General features: G+C 38.4%; 1 protein-coding gene across 13 annotated transcripts in view; it reads right to left on the bottom strand.

Moving 5' to 3' along the window:
• MYPT-75D (Myosin phosphatase targeting subunit 75D) overlaps positions 1 to 22,560 on the bottom strand; it is a 310,043-nt gene that overhangs the window by 152,369 nt on the left and 135,114 nt on the right. For 6 of the 13 annotated variants that reach the window (XM_073984770.1, XM_073984763.1, XM_073984776.1 and 3 more), the window contains exon 3: positions 17,702 to 17,983. The gene's annotated coding sequence lies outside the window, so the exon portion shown is untranslated. Of the gene's footprint in view, positions 1 to 2,854; positions 4,141 to 17,701; positions 17,984 to 22,560 lie in introns of those variants that run through there. The other 7 variants (XM_073984762.1, XM_073984774.1, XM_073984771.1 and 4 more) reach the window with 6 other exon arrangements.

The raw sequence follows: 22,560 nt of genomic DNA, 5'->3' as shown, positions 1-22,560 counted from the left end.
TGTCCCCATAGAACGGTACCTCCCGATTTTTGGTACTCTGAAGGTTTTAGCCTAATTATAACACCGAAATGGCTGAAATTTGGCATTTAGTCACCATTCCCCCAAAAATTGTGTGTATAGGCCCACGGCTTGATATAGCCTCCATCGAACTTGCTGATTTTCGTTATTTTTAAGGTTTTAGTCTCATTATATCACACCGAAATGGCTGATATGATATTTAATCTTCTTTGGGGTTACACAACTTCCCCCCAGAAAATTGGTAAGCACAGATTCACGTTTTGATGTAGCGCCCCATAGAACGGTACCTTCCGGTAAGGTTTCAGACTTATTATACCTCGAAATTTGGTATTTAGTCTTCTTTGGGGCATCAAAACATTCTCCAAGCAAGTTGTCAATACAGGTCCACGTTTTTATATAGCCTCCATAGAACGGTACCTCCTGAGTTTCGGTATTTTTATGGTCTTAACCCCTTATTATCACACCGAATGGGCTGAAATTTGAAATTTCGTCTTCCTTGGGACTACAAAATTTTCCCACAAAAATTTCTCAGTACAGATCCACCTTTCGATATGGCCTCCATAGAACCGTACCTTCCGATTTTCGGTATTTTTATGGTGTTAACCTTAATTTCACACCGAAATGGCTGAAAACTGGTATTTGGTTTTACCTTTGGGGTATAAAACTTACCACAAGAAATTTGTCGGTATTACTCGACGTCTTCATATAACACCCATAGAACCATACCTCCCGATTTTCGGTATTTTGAATTTTTGTCCCAGCGAAACGGCTAAAATTTGGTATTTTGTCTTCGTTCCGGGTATAACATTTTCTATCTGATATTTGTCGGGTTAAGTCCACGCCTTCATATAGCTCCCGTAGAAGCGTACCTCCCGATTTTCGGTTTTTTGAAGGTTGTGGCCTCAATATCCCATCGAAATGGCCGAAATTTGGTATTTAGTCTTCGTTGATGGTAAACAACTTTCCATCTTAAATTTGCTGGTATAGGTCCACGCCTTCATATAGCTTCCATAGAACCGTACCTCCCGATTTTCGGTATTTTGTAGTTTGTGTCCTCACTATCGCAACTTAATGACTGATATTTGGTATTTAGTCTTCGTTGCGGGTATAAAAGTTTCCACCAGAAATTTGTCGGTTTAGGTCAGCGCTGACCATAGGAATACAAACAAAACGAATGTATGTGTGAATGTATGAGTGAAAAAAGCAACAACCAAATGATGTTTTTTGTTGGTTTTTGTTCACGCATAGTGTACGTAAGGGAGAAAAGCAAATGCAAAGACAACTCAGTGGGATCGCTGAGTTTACTGTCTTTGCAAAGAAGTGCAGCCCTGCTTGAGGACCACGCCTTCATATAGCCCTCGTAGAAGCGTGTATCCCGATTTTCGGTATTCTGAATGGCCTCAATAGCCCACCGAAATGGCTGAAATTTGGTATTTAGTCTTCGTTATGGGTATAAAACTGTCCACCAGAAATTTGTCGGTATTACTCCACTTCTTCATGTAGCCTCCACAGAACGGCCCCTACCGTAGTCACCAAATATCTACGCCTAAAATTGTGGTCAAGAAAGAAAATAACTTTTCGCCCGCAAAACATTCAAAACGATCTGAGGGGAACTCGTAAATTTCAGTTTATTCGAATTTTGTGTGGGAGTTACCCGAAGGAGTGGACCGATATAGCCCATATTCGAACCCGAACTATGTCTGGAAGGAATAATACGATGTGCGAAGTTTGGACCAAATCAATTGCTCCCTTCGAGAGTTATCGATCACACCATTTTACAGGAAAATTTTGAACTTTTGTGAGGGAGGAACCGGAAGGAGTGGACCGATATTTCCCATCTTCGAACTTAAAGTAAGTTTGGATAAAATATTACCATAGCCAAAATTTGGTTAGAATCGGTTAATGTGTTCGATAGTTATCGTGCGCACCAGCCAGTCAGACATACAGGCAGACAGACGGACATGACTAAATCGACTCCGAATTGAATTTCGTCTAAACATACTTAGGGTATAATAAAACCGTTATTTCGAAGAGGCACATTTTTGGTCTTATCAGAGTGTATATACCCTTTCATGCCTAAAGGCTGAGGGATAATCAGCGTTCTTAGTAGTGGTGTAGTGTGCCACATGGTCGGCGCGGTACCACTGTAGCGATTTCTTACTTGTTTATTTTTAACAACTATCACCGAAAGTCCCTCAGGTTACTCCACAACAATATCACTGTCCATTTGAAATGAAAAAAGGTATAAAGAAAAGTACTTGTCCTTGCAATGGTTGCAGCCGAACAGAACCATTTCTGTGTATTAACCCCTTGTCAGCCATTTAAGCCCAATGTGCAGTACTCAAAAAAGCGAGCAATCTTTTATGTTTTTCTTGTTTACGACAATGGCAACAAGAACAAAAGGAAAATAACAAAAACAACAAACTGCACATGAAGAGGTGGCAAAAAACGTTAAGCATTTTCGGTTAAACAATGTAAACAAACCAAATGATAAACGATCAAAAAATGTCCGTACATACATACATCGTCCGGTTCCAATGAGGACGGATGAATGGATGGATGGATGGGTAGACGGATATACCCTCCACACATCCATACATATGACTGAATATACAAACAAGAATATTAAGATATTCAAGGAAGACGGATGTTATACGTTGTTGGGACGAAAAAAAAAACGAACGGAAAGGAAAACCAAAGTTACGCTTCAAGTGAATATTGAATAGCTACGTAACGCTTCGAATCGATAAGGATATGTTAATCTGATGTGAATAAAAAAACGAATATGAAAAATAAACACAGCCGCAAAAAAAACAATATTGATAAAATACCATACCTGTGGTAATGGCGTGCGGAAGACGGCGGCGTCGACGGCAACAGCAGCAACAACACCGGCAAAATTGATAATAACCACAAAAATATAGCGCCAGACCAGCAGACATTAATGGGTGGTAATAGGGGGAGTTGGAGGTGCAATAGACTATTTTTGTCGTTTCACCTTTTCTTTTCGTTGCTTTGCTTATATCAAAATAAAACGATCATAAATTATTGGGGCCTTATTAGAAACACAGCAACAATAACAACACCAACAAATATGGCAATAATCAGCAATCTTTGCCGCATTAGCCATAAAACATTTTCATATTTTTTTTTTATTTTTTCTATTCTCTAGACAATAACAACAACGCTCTTTTGCTTGCTGCTCACTTCGATTCGGGCCCAAAAATTTCTAAATTTAACAACATCACCAATATAGCAAGCAATAATGCAACAACAACAATAATAAAAGCAATAACAACAACACCGACACGGAATGTGGGGCTTATCTGCGTTTTTTTTTTCTTCTCTGCCAAAACACCAGCAATTTAAAAGGCAACTGAACACCAACCACTTCACATAATCACGTGAAAATTCTTAAAAGAATTTTATTTTTCAATATTTTCATTCGTTTATTCGAAATGCCTTTTTATTTTCTTTTTGTTCTCTGAGGTTTACAATTTCACTTTGAAATATTTTTCACAACACACAAAAATTGCTTAAAAAACACTTAAAATCTGTTGAAATACGAGCAAGCGACGGACCACAGGTTATGGCAGGTATTTTTTTCCTCATTAAAATGAATTTCGATATATTTTTTTCTTCGATGATTTTTTTCTTGTTTTGATTTTTTTTTTATTTATTGGGATTTGTTTCACCTGAACACAAACAATAACAACAATAACAGCAATGCTGTGAGAAAAAACAATAACAAACAACACGTAACACCACGCAAAAAAATACAACACGTTTATTGTACGTTCTTTCACAACAACGTCAGAAAACAACACGACGCGACGTCCTCTAAACGTTCATTTGAACATCTCGAAAGCGTTTATAAGACTGAATGGGAGACCGAATAAATGAATGAATTGACGCAAGCAAACGACCGGGTTCGAAGCAACCAACCACATAAAAACAAAACAAAAGTGTTTGATATGATGGAGCAACACCCAACCACCTCAAGTGGGGCCGGCCAGAGAGATTGGGAGAGCCGACGAAACATTGTTGATGTTTTCATGTAATTTTATTCATTTTTCGCACAACCAACGGCAGCAACATTAAAACACAACACAACCCTATGTTGAGTTGGGGACCACGATGAGACCCAACACACAAGAGGTAAATTGTTGTTTTTATTGCCCCACCACCTGAAAAAGTAAGGGGTCAACCTCGTCGCACTCATACAACAATATTCGTCTGTATTTTCTCTTTCAGTTGCCGCCACTATTACTCAAAATTGAAGCTCTCGTGCCAAGTGTTGCCAACTTGTCAGTACAAAAAACGCAGGGACTATTCAAAAACATGGACTTATGTCCACAATTTTTGGTGGAGAAGTTTTTTGACAACTTCGAAACATGAGAGATGACTTTTCCTACACAAAAGTTCACCGGGGATGACTTTTTCTATACAAAAGTTCACCGGAGATGACTTTTCCAATACAAAAGTTCACCGGAGATGACTTTTTCTATACAAAAGTTCACCGGGGATGACTTCTCCTATACAAAAGTTCACCGGAGATGAATTTTCCTATACAAAAGTTCACCGGAGATGACTTTTCCTATACAAAAGTTCACCGGAGATGACTTTTTCTATACAAAAGTTCACCGGGGATGACTTCTCCTATACAAAAGTTCACCGGAGATGAATTTTCCTATACAAAAGTTCACCGGAGATGACTTTTCCTACACAAAAGTTCACCGGGGATGACTTTTTCTATACAAAAGTTCACCGGGGATGACTTTTTCTATACAAAAGTTCACCGGAGATGACTTTTCCAATACAAAAGTTCACCGGAAATGACTTTTCCTATACAAAAGTTCACCGGAGATGAATTTTCCTATACAAAAGTTCACCGGAGATGACTTTTCCTATACAAAAGTTCACCGGAGATGACTTCTCCTATACAAAAGTTCACCGGAGATGACTTTTCCTATACAAAAGTTCACCGGAGATGACTTTTCCTATACAAAAGTTGACTCGAGATGACTTTTCCTATACAAAAGTTCACCAGAGATGACTTTTCCTATACAAAAGTTCACCGGAGATGGCTTTTCCTATACAAAAGTTCACCGCAGATGACTTTTCCTATACAAAAGTTCACCGGAGATGACTTTTCTTATACAAAAGTTCACCGGAGATGACTTTTCCTATACAAAAGTTCACCGGAGATGACTTTTCCTATACAAAAGTTCACCGGAGATGACTTTTCCTATTCAAAAGTTCACCGGAGATGACTTTTCCTATACAAAAGTTCATCGAAGATGACTTTTCCTATACAAAAGTTCACCGGAGATGACTTTTCCTATACAAAAGTTCACCGGAGATGACTTTTCCTATACAAAAGTTCACCGGAGATGACTTTTCCTATACAAAAGTTCTCCGGAGATGACTTTTCCTATACAAAAGTTCACCGGAGATGACTTTTCCAATACAAAAGTTCACCGGAGATGACTTTTCCTATACAAAATTCACCGGAGATGACTTTTCCAATACAAAAGTTCCCCGGAGATGACTTTTCCTATACAAAAGTTCAACGGAGATGACTTTTCCTGTACAAAAGTTCCCCGCAGATGACTTTTCTTATACAAAACTTCAGCGGAGATGACTTTTCCTATACAAAAGTTCACCGGAGATGACTTTTCCTATACAAAAGTTCACCGGGGATGACTTTTCCTATACAAAAGTTCACCGGAGATGATTTTTTCCAATACAAAAGTTCACCGGAGATGACTTTTCCTATACAAAAGTTCACCGGAGATGACTTTTCCAATACAAAAGTTCACCGGGGATGACTTTTCCTATACAAATTTCACCGGAGATGACTTTTCCTATACAAAAGTTCACCGGAGATGACTTTTCCAATACAAAAGTTCACCGGAGATGACTTTTCCTATACAAAAGTTCACCGGAGATGACTTTTCCAATACAAAAGTTCACCGGGGATGACTTTTCCTATACAAAAGTTCACCGGAGATGATTTTTTTCCAATACAAAAGTTCACCGGAGATGACTTTTCCTATACAAAAGTTCACCGGAGATGACTTTTCCAATACAAAAGTTCACCGGGGATGACTTTTCCTATACAAATTTCACCGGAGATGACTTTTCCTATACAAAAGTTCACCGGAGATGACTTTTCCAATACAAAAGTTCACCGGAGATGACTTTTCCAATACAAAAGTTCACCGGAGATGACTTTTCCTATACAAAAGTTCACCGGAGATGACTTTTCCAATACAAAAGTTCACCGGAGATGACTTTTCCTATACAAAAGTTCACCGGAGATGACTTTTCCTATACAAAAGTTCACCGGGGATGACTTTTCCTATACAAATTTCACCGGAGATGACTTTTCCAATACAAAAGTTCACCGGAGATGACTTTTCCAATACAAAAGTTCACCGGAGATGACTTTTCCTATACAAAAGTTCACCGGAGATGACTTTTCCAATACAAAAGTTCACCGGAGATGACTTTTCCTATACAAAAGTTCCCCGCAGATGACTTTTCTTATACAAAAGTTCAGCGGAGATGACTTTTCCTATACAAATTTCACCGGAGATGACTTTTCCTATACAAAACTTCACCGGAGATGACTTTTCCTATACAAAAGTTAACCGGAGATGACTTTTCCAATACAAACGTTCACCGGGGATGACTTTTCCTATACAAATTTCACCGGAGATGACTTTTGCTATACAAAAGTTCACCGGAGATGACTTTTCCAATACAAAAGTTCACCGGAGATGACTTTTCCTATACAAAAGTTCAACGGAGATGACTTTTCCAATACAAAAGTTCACCGGAGATGACTTTTCCTATACAAAAGTTCACCGGAGATGACTTTTCCTATACAAAAGTTCACCGGAGATGACTTTTCCAATGCAATAGTTCACCGGAGATGACTTTTCCTATACAAAAGTTCACCGGAGATGGCTTTTCCTATACAAAAGTTCACCGCAGATGATTTTCCTATACAAAAGTTCACCGGAGATGATGAATTATTGCTAGTTCGGTCTAAAAATGAAGTAAAATTATCAAAATACCTGTAATCGGGCGGTACCGTTATATGGAAGATATACCAAAACGTAGACTTATTTCCACAAATTTGTATACCCTACACCACACTGTGGTAAGGGGTATTATGTGTTAGTGCATTTGTATGTAACATGCATAAGGAAAAGATATAGACCCATAGTTCCTTCCAGGGATATGCATAGAATCACTTTTTGAGCTGATTTATGCATGTCCGTCCGTCTGTAGGTTCGCAACATACAGGTCGCATTTATTGTCCGTTTAGGCTGAAAATTGGGGAAGATCATTTTTTAGCGCCAAACACGCTATATACGTCCGATTTCAATGAAATTTGGAATGTGTGAGTGAATTCGGTCTAAAAATATATTTGCCAACTTATATCGAAATTGGTTTAGATTTGCATATAGCTCCCATATATATTTTCAGCCGATTTCACGAATTTTCTGCACTAAAGCGCTATAAAAGTCCGATTTAGATGAAAGTTGGAATAAGTGACTGATTTCGGCCTAGAAGTAGATGTGCGAAATGTGATCAAAATCGGTTCCGATTTGCATATAGCTCCCATATATATTCGGCCGATTTCACGTGTTTAATGCATCAAACATCCCATATCTGTCCTAGTTTGATGAATTTTTGAATGTGTGAAGGAGTTCGGTGTAGATATAAGTGTGCCATTTTATATTGAAATCGGTTCAGATTTAGATATAGCTCCCATATATATTTTACATATTCATAGTGTTGTAGGATATCAAATAGTCGACCCCGCCCGATTTTGATCCATTCCTTACTGGTGTTGTAGATAAGTTTTTTTTTCATCACTAGGAACCACAAATGCCACATTATAGCTATTTTTGTTGAAAATGTAACAGAAAACGTCAAAATACAGGTTATAAAATCTGCAGCTACAAAATTAAAATACCTGAAATCTGGCGCTTCAGTTCTATGGGAGCTATACCTAAACATGAACGATATAGCCCATCTTCGAACTTGACTTGCGTGCACACAAGAGACGCATCTTTCATCATCATTCCAACATTTCAGAGTCCTATATCAATTTTTTTGCATGCTAGTGTAATTACCGCAGGCGGTCGGATGAACATGCATAGATTGGCTCAGATTGGCCCTAATGACAAATATATTACCTCACAAGCACAGGTAAGACGGGACAAGAGTGAAACATGTCCGATATCAAAATCTACGTGGCCACATTACAACGTCAAATGTACAAAATTCCTGATTAGCCAAACTCTAGGGAACCTGGTAAGATTTATTACGGTGCTAACCGGTCACTGGGCTATTACACGGAGGGAAAAAAACGCATCTCTAACATATATTCCAAACATATTTTGCAGTAAACATATATTTGTTTGCAATCAGTACAAAACATAACATATGTTTAGGTCCTTCAAACAAATATATGTTTGCGTGCAACAAGTTATTTGTTTGGATGCAAACAAATTATATGTTTGGGTGCAAACAAATACAAACCCAAAAACCACAAAAAAAAACAAACCCATGCACCAGTGGGCGCTATCTGAGAGCAAGGGAGCGTAAATTTCAATGTAAAACACATTGAAATGTATGCGCACTTGCTCTCAGTAAGCGTTCACTGGCTATCTCAAACATATGCACACATTTATAAATGGTGGTGGTTTATTGAAAGGCATAGAAAAAAGCAAAAGTAACAGAAGACACACAGGTACATTAAAAAGTCCAAAGAAATACATAACAGACTTTAATAAAAGAAAAACTGAATGAAATATTTTATAAACAGACGCACTTTTAAAAAGAAAAAATTATATAGAAACATCGTTGAACGCTTCTTCTTAGTTGTGAAATAAAACACATTTTCCTCAAAGTTCAAATCACCAGCGGGAAATCGGCATCTGGAATCAAATGATAATATAATGTAATAAATAGGTACATTAATGTTTCAAATATACATATGTATGTATATGAAAAAGTATTGATGTAATTACCAATATTAAATGCGATTTTTTCCTTGTCCAATAAAATATTTCCATTCACCTCTTTGATTCAATTATAAAATGTATTGGACATTTAGTTTACTAAAAAGCACCATTTCTTTAAGAAAAGACAAAACACTGATTTATTCACTCACTTTACCGTCTTTACTCAACGATTGTATTTAAAAGACTGAAGAAAAAAAAGAACACCATAATTAATACCATTTTTTCTATTCCTCTTTGCTTGCTACGTTGGTTAACAAGAACAAAGCACGAAACACACGTGTTTTACCGCATAATACACCACCAAAGCTTATGCGTCACTGCTCTTTATTATAAAACAGCATTCCGCAGCCGCGAGAGCCCTGTTGTTACTCTCTTTGACAAAAGCCCTCTCTCCACCCATAAAAATATGTTCTAACATAACAAATAAAATTGAGATATGTTACAAAATGTTGCAAACACATATTTGTTGGACACAAACAAATTATGTTTGGATCCAAACATATATTTGTTTGCAATCAGTCCCAAACAAATATTTGTTTGGATCCAAACATATTTCTAACATATATTTTTCTGCGTGTAGTAACCATGTAAAGCACCTAAATATACCCAATAATGGCCGCTATCGCAGAGTAGAAAAAGATGAGGAAACAGTTAGTTATCTCCTTTCTTTTTGCTCTGTACAAATGCAACAAAGATTTTAAGATCCAGAACGACCGTTTCTTCAAGCTCACGCTGAGACGACCGAGCACCTAGTTCCTTCCGAGATCTTCCGAGATTTTTCAAGTCATCAGTCTGAATATAACTGCCAATAGATTATAACGGAATAGCACTTGTGGTGCTGACAAAGAAACCTCGTTGACATTTTACAAAGCAGTAGGCCGGTCTGTGGAAACCTATGCGGCACCAGTGTGGTATGGAAATGTTAGCTCTCTATGCAGTGGAACAATAACAGGGAGCCCCCTTATGACGCCAGTGGACCATCTTCATGAGGGGACGGAGGTATTACCGGTGCATCAAACACATCAGGATGTTATTGATGCAGTACCTGCTTGGGTGTTATTGTAGTGAGCATCCCTGTCACGATTAAACGGACATGCTTTCCTCACCAATAAACGGAAACAAACAAAACGATTCCCGTACCAATCACACAAAGCCACAAACTTTTCAGCTTCTCTGAATCGTTTGATTCTCACAACCAAAACAAAACCACAAACTTTTCAATGTAAAAAGATGAAAACTGTATGATTGCTGAAATGTACTTCGGCTTTGCTTTGCCGAGTTGTTTCATTCACCACCCAAACAAAAAGAATTTTTCGCAAACGTTTGCTGTGCGTTATGGTCAATGACACACTCAGGCACACACACACATGTAATTGCTTAACAACCCTATAACTTAGCATCAGCATACCACAGTGAATTTAGAGTTGAGTACTTTTCGCTTTTCGTTTTGTTCACACTCACGAATGTAAGCAAAACGAAACTAAACAGCGAGCTCGCCCAACGTGGGTTATGTTTCGTTTTGTATTGTTTCTATGGAAAATACGAAACGAAACGATTGGAAATGTTACTTACAGTATTTTTACGTACGCTGTTCCCCACACAGTCACGTAAGGAGAGTCTTCATGATCTAGAGACAGAGGTCCAAAGGTGTAAAAGAGAAGCTTCTGACCACCAAGCCTATCAGGCTTAGATATCATTCACACTGATCTATAGCAGCAGAAGAACGCCAGCTACCAAGGCAAACACGAGTGGTTTTAGCCCAGTTAATATCCGGACGAGGCTGCCACGACACCCAAAGCATGCCCGGCATGTGGATTGGGAAAACACGACACGCTGCATTTGTTCAACTTCCCAGTTGAGCCTACTCACCTGTCTCCTGATTCTGTATAGAAGCAACCACTTCAAGTTGCAGAACCTCATAACTGAAATAATACACAATTGAACATATTTGCGTTCTATTAACAACACGGAAATAATAGTTTTGACCCCCAGTTTTTTTGACGAAATCCGTTTCAAACAGTTTGGACTCGATTTAGTCCTGTTAATTTCGAACAGATCAATCGATTTGGGCCAAACTTTGCATCGTACGATACTTCGTCAACCTTAGACCAATGTTGCTGAGCTTAATGATCCTTTACACATTTAAAACTGGCAGTCTTCGGGAAATAGTTACGATGGTTTATATTTTTTTAAGGCAAGTTCCTACTTGCTAATATAATTACAATACTGTGAAAACCTACTGCCACCGAAAGAAGAAGACCAATATACTGCATCTTCGAATTTGATATTAGTTTGGAAGATGTGCAAAATATATCTGCAAACATTTTTTTTTTAATTTTCAATCGCTTAACGATAATCTGGGATTCGGGGGGAAGATCAATTCAATCGCGGATAGCGCACCTAAAGATCTTGTGCGAATCCCCAACATAAAGTAACTGTGTCTAGGAAGCAAATCCCGAGGAAGAATCGCAGGTTAATCATCTGGAAGATCTTTAAAAGATTAAAATATAAAGTAAAAAGTAAAAAAGAATAGAATTATTCTTTGGGGTTTTTTTTTCATTTGTTGTCTTTGAGTTTTATTACCCCCTTCGGTTTTCTTTTCTGTCTTGTTATAATTTTTATACCCTCCACCATAGTATGGAGGGTATATTAAGTTTGTCATTCTGTTTGTAACACATCGAACTAATCATTTGCGACCCTATAAAGTATATATATTCTTGATCAGGATAAAATTCTAAGACGATCTAGACATGTCCGTCTGTCTGTCCGTCTGTCCGTCTGTTGTAATCACTCTAGCGTCCGCAATAATTGAGATAGAGTGCTGAAATTTTGCACCCGAGGGTCTTTTTTCCATAGGCAGGTCAAGTTCGAAGATGGGCTATATCGGTCCACTTTTTGGTATAGCCCCCATATAACGGTACCTCCGGATTTGAGGTATTTTGACGTTCTTCGCCACATTTGGAGACCGAATTAGCTATAATTTGGGATTTAGGGTTCCTAGTGATCAACAAACTTATATCCCAAAGGATATAGGCATAGGTCCATGTTTTGGTATAGTCCCCATATAACGGTACCCCCCGATTTTCGGTATTTTGCGAATTTTAGCCACAATGTTTAACCGAACTATCTGCAATTTGACATTTGAGGTTCTCAGTGGTCATGAAATATCTCCACGAAACATCGTCAACATAGGTCCATGTTTTGGTATAGCCCCCATATAACGGTACCTCCCGATTTTCGGTATTTTGAGAATTTTAGCTACAATTTTTAACCGAACTAGCTGTAATTTGCCATTTGAGGTTCTCAGTGGTCATGAAATATCTCCACCAAGCATCGTCAACATAGGTCCATGTTTTGGTATAGCCCCCATATAACGGTACCTCCCGATTTTCGGTATTTTGAGAATTTCAACCACAATTTGTAACCGAAATATCTGCAATTTGAGATTTGAGGTTCTCAGTGGTCATGAAATATCTCCACGAAACATCGTCAACATAGGTCCATGTTTTGGTATAGCCCCCATATAACGGTACCTCCCGATTTTCGGTATTTTGAGAATTTTAGCTACAATTTTTAACCGAACTAGCTGTAATTTGCCATTTGAGGTTCTCAGTGGTCATGAAATATCTCCACCAAGCATCGTCAACATAGGTTCATGTTTTGGTATAGCCCCCATATAACGGTACCTCCCGATTTTCGGTATTTTGAGAATTTTAACCACAATTTGTAACCGAAATATCTGCAATTTGAAATTTGAGGTTCTCAGTGGTCATGAAATATCTCCACGAAACATCGTCAACATAGGTCCATGTTTTGGTATAGCCCCCATATAACGGTACCTCCCGATTTTCGGTATTTTGAGAATTTTAGCTACAATTTTTAACCGAAATATCTGCAATTTGACATTTGAAGTTCTCAGTGGTCGTGAAATATCTCCACCAAACATCGTCAACATAGGTTCATGTTTTGGTATAGCCCCCATATAACGGTACCTCCCAATTTTCGGTATTTTGAGAATTTTAGCTACACTTTTTAACCGAAATAGCTGTAATTTGACATTTGAAGTTCTCAGTGGTCATAAAACATCTGCAACGAAACATCGTCTACATAGGTCCATGTTTTGGTATAGCCCCCATATAACGGTATCTCCCCATTTACGGTATTTTGAGAATTTTAGCTGCAATTTTTAACCGAACTAGCTGTAATGATCGGTATTTTGAGAAATTTAGGTACAATTTTGTCTATTCAAAAATAATCGTCAATATAGGTCCATGTTTTGGTATATCCCCCCATATAACTGTACCTCCCGATTTTCGGGAATTTTCAGTGGCCACGAAATTTCTTCACTAAAATTCGTCAACATGGGTCCATTTTTGAGGGTCTACATTGTTTTGATGAAACTACCCTCAATTTGACTCTTGAAGTTCCCTGCAGCTATAAAATTGTCCGCCAAAAAATTTAAAGATAGGTTGACTCTTTGATATAGCCCCGTAGGTGGTACCTTTCCCCTAGCTGAACACATTTTTGTAGATTAGATCAGATAACACTGTGCAACAAAATGGAGGTGAAAGTCTGGGGCACGGAAAATTCCTCTTGGGGAAGAAAGGCCTTGGTGAGTATATTATGAACCCCGAAGGACAGATCCGCCGTGAGTCGAACTTCCGCGTTATGGCGTGATGAAATTTTTGTTAGAGACCCTGTGGGCCATCAGGAATTAGCGTTATATCTTTGTTCACTGTTGCTTAAGTGCTCTACAAAAACAACAAACACAGATATAATGCTAATTCATGATGGCTTACAGGGTCTCTTGCAAAAACTTCATCACGCCATAACGCGGAAGTTCGAATCACGGCGCATCTGTCCTTCGGGGTTTTTAATATACATACACCAAGGGCTTTCATCTCCAAAAGGAATTATCTCTGTCCCAACATTTGTGTTCACAGTGTAATTTAAGCAATAGTGGGAGGCAGTAGGATTCTAACCATTGTCGAAAAGTTGTTCCACCTAAAATTGTAAAAGGACCCTAATTATTCCATTTTAATTAAGACTATTTTATGGTGGAGGGTATAAAAAGTTCGGCCCGGCCGAACTTAACGACTTTTTACTTGTTAATTATTTCTTACGTTGTTGGTGGTTAGTTATACTGCTTCCTCATTCACTTTGTTGTCTTTCTAGTTAAACTCGGCAAAACCTGGGATTGCATTGTGTTTGTTAATTCTCATAATATTATGCGTGACATTTATATCAATGTGTATATGAGAATTATATACAACCAAATCAAATATATCAGTGACAATCATCTGTTGCTCTTCCAGAAGAGTATTCTGTTATTCTTTAGGGCGATCATTTGAAAAATCTAAGAAAGAAATGTAAACAATCGTCCAATGATTGCCGTTGGGAATCACAGAAGAGTAATCTGAGCGAACAATCTTCCACAATTTTGAGAAATGTTTGCAGGGATACCCCATGTTTGCTGTAATTTTTGTTTGTGTTCTGAAGAGATGACAAACATCCGTATTAAATTTTTCAGTGCTGGTCCATATTGTAGTATAGACCAACATTTTTTCCAAATTTAGTCACATGTTCCAATAAAGATCGCTCCTAAATTCTTCTATATCAACATTTTGGGATGGAGAGTTTTCTATCCATAAAGACCACTCCTAAATTCTTCTATGTCAACATTTTGGAATGGAGAGTTTTCTGTCCATACTTTGGCCGATTTCAAACGAACGTAATACAAAAATTTTCGAAATACCTGAAATCGGGAGTACCATTGTATATGTATATGTGGGTTACATAGAAATTTCGACCTATCGTGATTTTTTATACTCTAAATCACAATGGATGGTACAATTAACTTTGTCATTCCATTTGTAACACATCGGAGATCCGGATTTAAAATATATTTTATTGAAACTTTAAGTCGAATTAAAAATGTCCGTCTCTCTGTTGAAATCAAGATCCAACTCCCGATTTTCGATATTTTGAAGGTTATAATCTTAGTCGTGGATGGGAGCTTTAAACTTTCCCCATATAACACTTGTTGCTATAGGTCAACGTTTAGATATAGCCCCCTAGAACGACACCTTCCGAGTTTCGGTATTTTCAAAGTTATAGCCTCATTATCACACCGAAATTGCTTAAATTTTCGTATTTAGTATTCGCTGATAGCATTAAACTTTCCCCTGGAAATTTGACGCTATATGTCCATGTTTTTTAAAAAAAATTATATAAAAAATAAATATATTCTTTCTCATGATGAAATTCCTCAAATAAAACGCTTGGCGATTAATTTTGCCACCATTTATAATTTAAATGCAAGCGTTTTAGTTGAGAGATTCCATCATGAGAAAGAATATATTCATTGAGGCTAAGCGACAAATTATTTCCAAGTTTTAAATGCATTTCTAAATAAAACACTGAAACTTAATTTTTTTAAATTATATTTTATTTAAATGTAAATACATTTTTTGACCACTGAGAACAAAATTATAGTCAATTTAGGCCGAAAATGTTGATAAAAACTTTAAAATGCCTGAAATCGTGTAGTATCGTTATATAAAGGCTATACCAAAATCTGGACTTATATCCATAATTTTTGGTGGGGAAGTTTCTGTACCATTGGTACCATGATTCGATATCATGTCTTAAAGTGAACTTATCCGAAATTTTATGTGGGAGGTACCGGATGGACAAATATAGTCCATATTTGAACCTGATCTATATCTGGTAGATATATTAGGATGTGTAAAGTATAGACCAATTCTGCCACTCCCTTCAAGAGTTACCATACGAACAATTTTTCCGAACATTTTTTAACTTTTGTGGGGGAGGTACCTGAAGGAGTGGACCGAAATGGCTAATCTTCAATCTCAAACTATGTTTGGACACAATATTACTAAGGCCGAATTTTGGACCGAATCGGCAGATCCGTTCGAGAGTTATCTTGCGCCCCATCCACCTCACACGGTGTCATAGGAGTTTTTTGCAACTTTCAGGCTATTTTCTCAGGAAGTATGGACTTGCCCCTGATGAAACTTGTACCGTCGTATGGAGGGCAGTGAATACAAGTTGCTAAAACAAAAATCAAAGCGATTCGAGAGATGGCCCTAAACTGGACCTATGTTCACAATTTTTGGTGGGGAAATGTCGGTATCATTGGAAATGCTAAATGACATCTAATTCGGGCAAAATTGAAGTTAAAATCCTCAAAATACCTGAAATTGGGCGCAAATTCATGTATTGTCATCCAAATTTGAAAAGTGTGCAAAGTTTCAGTGCGATTTGTCAACTGCAACTGTGTCAAAATTGAGTTACCAGATTTGAAATGCAATTTAAATAAAACACGGTAAAATCACTGTAAAAATGGACCAATATTGGTTTTGATTTTATATTCATTTATTTTCATCCAAATCTGAAAAGTGTGCAAAGTTTTAGTCCGATTGGTCAACTGCAACTGTGTCAAAATTGAGTTACCAGATTTGAAATGCAATGTAAATAAAACACCGTTAAAACATCATAAAATGGACCAATATTGGTTTTGATTCCATATTCATGTATTGTCATCTAAATCTGAAAAGTGTGCAAAGTTTCAGTTCGATTGGTCAACTGCAAATGTGTTAAAAATGAGTTACCAGATGTGAACTAAACGGACCAAAGCAAGTTAAATAAAACACTGTAAAAAGATTTATTTTCTGCTCAAAAAACTCCAAAGTAGCATTACTGTTTTTGGAAATAGTATCACCAAAAAATCTATGAGATAATAAAACGTAAAGAGAAACACAAACAATAAAACAGCGGCAGAGAGTGAGTGCAAGGGAATAAATTCCAGCCGACTGCCTGAACAAAAATATGTGTGGTTACCATTAGCACCACTATGTAGCTCCAACTCTGTGCGTTACAAGTGTTTCATTTATTGTTGGTGTGCGGCATTTTACGCTTGACTGCGAAATCTCTTTTTTTTTTTGGTAATGTAAAAGAGTGGGCGACCGACCTCTTCTGAAAAATCAATGGGGGCAAAGTTGTATTGTTTGGGTGCAATTCGTTTTGGTAGTTGTTGTAAATGTGGTAAAGTTGGGAAACAAGTGTTTGACATCGAATTTGCCTAAATAAGGTTATATTTCACAACCGAAAAACGCAACATTGACAAGACTTAGGCAAAATTCTTGCGCAATTGCTGGGAAGTGCATTGTTGACAAGAAAAAAGTTAACCAGAAAAAAACCCTCACATTCGCATTCAAACAAAATCGGCAAACTTGGCCAACAGCTGCTGCTTGTTTGTTTGACGGTGACAACGACAACGGCAACTTTAATCATGGACGCCAAGTAATTTTATTTTACAAACATAACAATTTCCGTTTTCCGTTGTATTGTATTTCACGCGGCGCACAGACACAACAGTGAAAGCGAGAGAGTTACTGTGAGTGAATGAGAGAAATTCCGTTCTTACTGCAAAGTAAACTAAATGCACTGTAATGAAGCAAACAATTACCGGTGAATATGCATTTTATTTCACACGAAGCATCTGAGAAATTGTTTTTTTTTTCTGTTATTTCTACAGATAAACAATTTCTCAGATACTGAATATGTATGTATTACTGTCTACTTTACATATGGTGCCGTGCATGTGTACTTACCTCAATAACTTATCATTTTAAATTTTGCCACAACTCATGTGTATTGATCGTGTGTTGCATGCTCCTTTCTTCTGGCCGTATTTCTTTTTTTTTTTCTTAGAAAAATAATTCTGTGTTTATTTCTGTTTGGACGAAATTGTTATTTTTTCGTAATTACGGAATTGTGTTAACAAAATGGACACTCGGTCACCTTGAGCTGTTGTACACAGATTTATTTTACACGATAAGTTTGGAGGATGTTTTAATGTAACACTTGATGAAATATCATCTATCACGTTATTTCTGAAAAGAGAGAAGAAAAGAAGATATTTTTTAATGAAAAATTATAATACAAAAATAATTTATGGATGCAATCGAGTTTTTGATTAAGTGCCAACAAAGCAAAAAACAAGTGAAAAAGTATTAGTTGGCTTTGCCGACAGAGATACCCTCGGACTATGTGAATTGAAACTTCCATCCACGGACAGATAGAATGTATTTAGGGTCTTTTCAGAGTTTTGTGGCCTTTTTTTGGACATTTGAACTTGCCGACCAAAATGTAGATTTGGATTAAAGTTCAAAAGTGTTGCAGAGGAGGTACTTAAAGGAATGGATTGACATAGTCCATTATGGAAGTGGATCTTATTTTGAGAGTCATATCTTTTCAATAGATATCGCGCCCACTAGTCATTTCAGTGGGCCATCCTATAACTTTTCGACAAGTATGTCAGGAAGCATGGACTTGTCCATGGAAAACATAATAAAGAAACAAGACCACGACTAGCATCATCGGTATGCATTTCTTCCAACAGACTCTAAACTGCACTTAGACAAAAATGTTGAACTTTTGTTGAGAAGGTACCGTAAGGAGGGGACCGATATGGACTATTTTAAAAGTGAAATTAAATTTGAACTAAATATTAGGAAATCCAAAGGCCAAATTGGTTACTGCGGTCAAAAGATTTCGTACATAGAATTTTAGTGAAATTTTTTAAATATTGGGGGGAAGAAGTTGTGGGCCGGTATTGCCCATCTTCCAACTGAAAATAACTTTTGGACAAAATACCACGAAGGCCAAATTTTGGACCAAATCGGTTGACCAGTTCGAGAGTTATCGTGCTCTCCAGCCACTACATATGGTGAAATAGGGTTTTTTTACACCTGTGGGGCTGTTTTGTCCAGAAGTATGGACTTGCCCCTGAATAAACTTTTACCGTCGCAATTTTTTCGAAACATTTTTGAACTTTTGTGGGGGAGGTACCTGAAGGAGTGGACCGATATGGCTTATCTTCGAACTTAAACTAGGTTTGGACAAAATATTACGAAGGCAAAAAATCAAAGCGATTCGAGAGCAGGTACTAAACTGAACTTATACGAAAATTTGTGTGGGAGGTACCCGATTGAGTCCATATTGAAACCTCATATAAGTCTGTTAGAAGTTTCACGATGTGCAAAGTATGGGCCAAATCGGTTACTCCATTCAAGATTTATCGTGCGCACAAATTTTCCGACAGCAATAAATCGGCTGAAGAATAATAAGGCAGCAGGGGCCGATGACTTACCAGCCGAGCTGTTCAAAACCGGAGGCGACACGCTTATAAGCTGTATTCATCAGCTAGTTAGCACCATCTGGCAGGAAGAACGAGTACCCGACGAATGGAACCTGAGTATCCTGTGCCCCGTCCACAAGAAGGGAGATAAGACTGTATGCTCTAACTATAGGGGCATAAGTCTACTCCCTATTGCCTACAAGATCGTGTCAGGGATATTGTGCGAACGACTAAATCCTATGGTCAACGAGTCAACCATTGACCAGATATTTACCCTGCGGCAAATCCTGGAGAAGCCCCAAGAGATGCAGATCGACACCTACCACCTTTTTGTCGATTATAAAGCAGCCTTCGACAGCCCGCTGCGTTGAAAGGTATTCCAAGCCATGTCTGAATTTGGTATCCCCGCAAAGCTCATATGGCTTTGCAAAATGACTTTAACTGGCACGAGGTTCTCAGTTAAAATAGGAAAGAACCTCTCCGAAGAGTTTGGTACCAAAAGAGGTTTCAGACAAGCAGACAGCCTTTCGTATGATCTCTTTAACATCCTGCTGGAAAAGGTTATACGAGAGGCCAACGTCAAAAGAAGTGGCACAATCTACACCAATAGTCACATGTCACTTGCTTATGCTGATGATATAGACATCATGGGCCGATCAGTAAAAGAAGTAACCGATACCTTTATAAAGGTAGAAGGAGAATCTGCTGAAATGGGTCTGGCGGTAAACGGTGAGAAGACCAAGTTGATGGTGTCGACGCGCAATGCGTCCATTGAGCTCGGACCGACTGTGGAAGTTGGTTCCTATAATAATGAGGTAGTAAAAGACTTCGTCTACCTCGGCACCTCCGTAAACACAACAAACGACATCAGTTGTGAAATAAAAAGAAGAATTGTATTGGCCAACAGATGCTACTTTGGTTTAAGTAAGCAGTTTTAAATCAAAGCCACATCTCGTCACACAAAAATAACGCTCTACAAAACACTGATACTACCCGTGCTGATGTATGACTCCGAAGCCAGGGTACTTGCGCAAGCAGACATGGCAGTGCTTGGTGTGTTTGAGAGAAAAATTCTTCGAAGGATCTACGGACCAATCTGCGTTTACGGCGAATATCGACGTCGCATGAACCACGAGCTGTATCTGTTATACAACGACATCAATATTGTTAAACGTATCGAGATGCAGAGATTGCGTTGGCTAGGCCATATCATAAGAATGAGCGATGATGAACCCGCTAAAAAGGCGTATAAATACGGACCGCTTGGCGGTGCACGCAGAATTGGCAGGCCAATGAATAGATGGCGCAAACAAGTGGATGATGAGATGAAAAGGCGCGGTATTCCAGAGTGCGAAGCAACAAATAGAGAGGAATGGAGATCTTCTCTTAGTTCGGCCTATGGAACAAATGTTCTGTAATGGGCCAGCTAAGTAAGTAAGTACAAATTTTCCGAACATTTTCGAACTTTTGTGGGGGAGGTACTCGTACCGGAAGGAGTGGACCGACATAACCCATCTTCGAACTTGAACATAGTTTGGACAAAATATTACGAAAGTCAAATTTTGAATCGGGTAGGTTGATCCGTTCGAGAGTTGTCGTGCGCTCCAACCTGTCAGACAGACGGGCGGACATGGCTAAATCAACTCCAATTTGTCAAAAACGGATCGCTAAATCATCCAAAGCATTGTATCATGATGGAATCTTCATGGTAATGCTGAAACAGCTGAATGAGCCGAGTGTTGAGAATCTCACTAAAGTTTTTAACCTTTCACTAACCACACACATCGTTCCCGAAGTCTGAAAAGTGGGTAAGCTGGTCCCGCTACTGAAGCCAAACACGGAAGCCGACAGATTTCACTTTTGTCGCTCGTAGCAAAGTCTCTTGAGGCTTACTCCAGCGTCAGAAAAAACTATCCAGTTGCCAATCATCAGCATGAGTTCCGTAACCAGGACTGAAATCAATCAGAGCAAGGTGTGCAATAGAACAATGATGGTAGTGCTCGAATAATCAAAACCAGTCAAGCAATCCACGCTGTTTGAGGACACTGAGCAGAATACCCTTCGGCCAAGTTTGAAACGTTGGAATCAATTATATATGTGGACGCCAGTCGCACGTGGAATTCGGGAACTAGAAGTCCAAGCTCCGTAGAAGAAAACAGGGAGTTCCCCAAGGTGGGGCGATATCTGCCACAAACACACATGGATGGCCGAGGTAAGAACTGAATTGAATGTCATGTCAGAATTCCTGCCACAAACTATGTCGTCCTATCTGCGACAAGCTGAGATGTAAGAACATGGTTCTCACGTCCCTAGCCGACTGCACTTGGCGTGCAGATAAAGAAACCTTGTTGACCACATATAACGCGATAGGTCGGTCTGTGGTAAGCTATGCGGCGATAGTATGTTCCGTGAAAAATATTCAAACTTGTCAGAATGTCTCCCTGAAAACTGCAATAGGGTGCCTCCTCATGTCTTCAGTAGACCATCTACATGAGGAGACAGAGATTCTTCCAGTACAGCAACACAATGGCATGTCTTAGTTGCAGTATTTGCTCGGGTGTTACCGTGAGAACTATCATACTCACCATATGGTGGATTGGTGGAATATCGTACTCAAAGACCATCCCACATCTATCACAGCAAAAGAATGTCAGCTGCTAACAGAAACGAGAGTGGTTTTTGCCAATAAAAATCCCCAGCAAAAATTCGGATCCGTTAGTCATTATGTAACCCATTACAAAGTAATGTAAACAAGCTTCTTTCTGTCTTACCAGTAAGCTAACAAATAATGGGTTATTTCTTAAAAAATTTACAAGGCACAACTTCTTATTTCACTCCCTACTATGTAGTGAGTACGGTGGCACAGAGCATATGTGTCTGGCTACAAACCGGAGGGTTGTGTGTTCAACTTTTTTGTTTATTTTGTTAACAAAATAAAGAACAGTTGGTGGTGCACATGTAACGGCTTAATGTTCGTACGAGTGGCATAGTGTATACGGCTACAAATCAATAGTTCGCATGATCAAATCTAGCAGAGAGCAAAATAAAATAAAACAAGTAAAAAGTCGTTAAGTTCGTCCGGGCCGAACTTTTTATACCCTCCACCATAAAATAGTCTTAATTAAAATGGAATAATTAGGGTCCTTTCACAATTTTAGGTGGAACAACTTTTCGACAATGGATAGACTCCTGCTGCCTCCCACTATTGCTTAAATTACACTGTGAACACAAATGTTGGGGCAGAGATAATTCCTTTTGGAGATGAAAGCCCTTGATGTGTGTATGTTAAAAACCCCGAAGAACAGATGCGCCGTGAGTCGAACTTCCGCG

Source organism: Musca autumnalis, unplaced genomic scaffold, assembly GCF_047663935.1.
Source record: "Musca autumnalis isolate F117 unplaced genomic scaffold, ASM4766393v1 scaffold_4, whole genome shotgun sequence".
NCBI lineage: Eukaryota > Metazoa > Arthropoda > Insecta > Diptera > Muscidae > Musca > Musca autumnalis.
This window is presented reverse-complemented; position numbering and strand designations above follow the sequence as displayed.